Here is a 3,755-nt window from a genome sequence, read left to right as displayed (position 1 = left end):
ATCATTCACCCTCTAATTCATTTTATACTATCTTGGGTGATTTTTCAAATTCACGTCACTGTGCTGCCTGAATTCTGTTTCTTTGCAAATTTTATCCTTTCATGATTTCCATGCATAATTTATCACCTAATCTTCATAACAACAAACACCTTCATCCTTAATCATTTTAATAACCATACATCATCAACTACTTACACATCACTCATTGTTCATATTATACCAAAAGTAGCTAAGTTTCTATACATGCCATACCCAAAACAAACGTCTAGTTATACCGAGTTATTTCTTTGATAGTGTGATCGGCCTCCGACGTTTCCTTCGATCCCGAGTGACTAGATAAGTACTATAAGAAGAAAAATAAAGAGATTAAGCACTAGGCTTAGTAAGCTTACAAGCAAATAAATCACAACATTCAACATAATGGATAATTATGCATAATATCATCTAACATCATAAATTTCTTTACTTCTCAATTTGTATCTTCTTCTTTATTCCCTTACCTTCTTTCTTACCTGACCTCTCCTTTTTCATAAGTATAATCTACTTTTCCTTTGCTGTTAATTCATTGTAATTTAACTCGTATCCTGACCTGTTGAACCACTCGGAATACTAAGGATACTAGGGTCGTTCCTGTCTATCAATATCCTGCCAATGCCATGTCTTTGACATGGACTTACATGAATTATTCCTGTCTCCAATGCCATATATAATATGGACTTACATGGCTCAATCCTGTCTCCAAAGCCATATTTCTAATATGGACTTACATGGCTCATTTCTGTTCTGTCCTGTCAACTCTAATATCCTAACATTCCTAGGGTTCAACCGGGGCTTTCTAACACTTTTCCTCTGTCACTCCACCTTAAATTCGACTTTACATATTTTCATAACATAAGTATATAAATGCTGGAAATTGACAATAATAATGTAAAATAAAAGAATATTGCATTTATTTACTGTAACTTACCTTGATACAAAATGTGACTAAACTTTACAATTTAGTCCTTTACTTTTTCTTTTCCCCGATCTACTCCCGAATTTCGTTCTTCTTGATCTATAATAGCAAATTTAACTTATTTAATATTCAAATTTATTAAAACAGTCCTTGACCCAAACTTTTGCAAAATTATATTTTTACCCCTAAACTTTCACATATTTGCACTTTTGCCCCAAGGCTCGTAAATTAAACTTCATCCTATTTCTTATGTTTTATGACATGCTGATCATTTTTCCCTTCTATGGCAATATCAAATCACACTCTAACATATACTTATGAATATTGGTATTTTTTTTCCAATTTAAGCCCTATCAATTCAAAACTTATATTTTATTTTACAAATCAATCTTTTACTAACTTCTAACTTAAAATTCAATCATTTTAACCTCTAGTTCATCAATTAATTCAACATAACTCATGTCTAACAATCTACTAACTTTCAAAATATCAACATAAATCAAGTAGTATTATCTCTAGGATTCCAAAAACTCAAAAATTATAAGAAAAAGACTTAATTTGACTTACCAATTGAGCTTGGAACCTTAAAACCTTAAATTTCCCTTTTTCTTTTTCTTTCTTTCTTTCTTTCTTTCCTTCCTTCTCTGCCCGTTTTGCTCTCTGTTTCTTTCTCTGTTTCGTCTCTTCTATTCTGTTTCTTTTCTTTCTTTTTTTTCTATTCTTTCTTTTGTTTTATGTATATATATAATATAATATAATATATTAATAATAATATAATATAAAAACATAATCATTACTATAATATAATATTTTTTTAACACATAAAAATCTCAGATTTTTATACTTATGCCGCCTCAACTTTGGAAAAAGGCATAATTGCCTATTTGGTCCTTTTAACTTTTCTTTAATCTATAATTAAACTTTTATCCCTATTGCAATTTAATCCTTTTTCATAATTAACTATCGAAACATTAAAATTTCTTAACGAAACTTTAATATTATCCTATTGACACTCCGTAAATATTTATAAAAATATTTACGGCTCAGTTTATAATATCGAGGTCTCGATACCTCGTTTTCGACCCAATTTACCTAATAATTTCTTTTAAATCACAAAATTCACTAATTCAAAATATTTCTAACTTCTTCATCGAATTTAGTGATCTCAAATCACTGTTCTGACACTACTGAAAATTGGGCTGTTACAAAATTGATTTAGCCGGACGGGTAATCGAATTAGTGTCTGATTTAGCCTGGACTGGTAATTTAGATCCAAGCTCATTAGAGTAATTGTCGTTGCAGGGATTTAGCTTGGACTGGTAATCCCGACAATACTCTATGATTTATTGCATGGATTTACCTGGACTGGTAATCCGCTGCAAGGTTGAGGTCGCGGAGTGTGCTCTCTGAAATGGAAATGTGCCACATGAATATGAATTGACGGACCCGGAATTGTACACTAAAAGTGTACCTCTAAAAATCCATCGAAATTCCGATAAATTCAACGGGATAAGTATAAAAAATAACAAGGAAATGGAAATTATGATATTGATGAGCTCATCAATCATGGTATATATTATTTGTACATGGAAATTATTGTACTAACTTGAATGTTGAGTTTGTGCATATTAGGGTAATAATGCATTGAATGGATATATGAATGTTTATTATATTGTTATTGAAAATATTAGGTAAGTATAATTCTTGTTACATAAGCTTACTAAGCACAAAGTACTTGCCCCGTTTCCTTTTTCCCTGTTTTGTAGTGTTAAGAGCTCGGAGGTCGGATTTGGTCGGAGACACATCACACTGTCAACCTCAGGATTTCGGTATATAAAGAAACTTTATTGTGGAAATCAATGGTATGTATAAGCTAACAAAGTAAATGTTAACGTGAAATGAATGTAAAGTTAGCCATTAGTATGGTTAACAAACCTGGTTTTAGATATGTGATGACGTTATCTTATAAATATGCATGAATTATCTTGAAATATGTTAATTGATTTGGTTGATGTGATTGACTCAACCCTATTAACATAACTCGACTCAGACGGATACACGGATCCAACCAAAACACAGTAAGGCACATTGTGCCTAAAACGTACATAGTACCTACGACACATAAGTCTAAAACGACACACGAGGTGACTGCGACACACAAGGTGCCTAAATACGACATAAAGTGCCTGATCAGTAAAGCCGAAAATCCCGTACACTTCCAGTTCCTATGGCATGCCAATTATATCCGACTAGTCCGACAAGTAATAGGGAACTCAATTTCATTTCAATTTCACTTAATATTCATATTACCCTATAACAAACTCGACTTTGGCGGATACACAGATTCCATCCAGACACACCAAAATGTCCAACCAAACACACCAGTATAATTCTCAAAACACACCAGTATCATATAGTCCTCCCAAACACACCAGAATAATATAATCCATCCAAAACACACCAGAATAGCACAAAGTGCCTCATCGGATAAATTCGAAAGATATAAACATCAGCATATCCAAATCTCATCTCCAAATCCCTTTTCAAAATCCTATGGCATGCCAACTATATCCGACTCAGTCCGGTACAGTTAATAGGGTATTCAATTCACTTTCCAGTTTCCAATCAATACACATTTCAATTAATCACATATTCATATCAATTTCATCACATTCCCAATCAATAAAATTTTCAAATATAACATATATCCAAAATTCTATTTCCACATCAATCACACATATCCATACAAATTTAATTCAATATTGATATTTACCTTAAAATTTACTTACTATACACATAA

The sequence above is a fragment of the Gossypium hirsutum genome, chromosome A05 (assembly GCF_007990345.1).
Source record: "Gossypium hirsutum isolate 1008001.06 chromosome A05, Gossypium_hirsutum_v2.1, whole genome shotgun sequence".
Classification (NCBI taxonomy): Eukaryota; Viridiplantae; Streptophyta; class Magnoliopsida; order Malvales; family Malvaceae; genus Gossypium; species Gossypium hirsutum.
The sequence above is the reverse complement of the archived record's forward strand: the minus strand, read 5'-3'. Positions refer to the sequence as shown.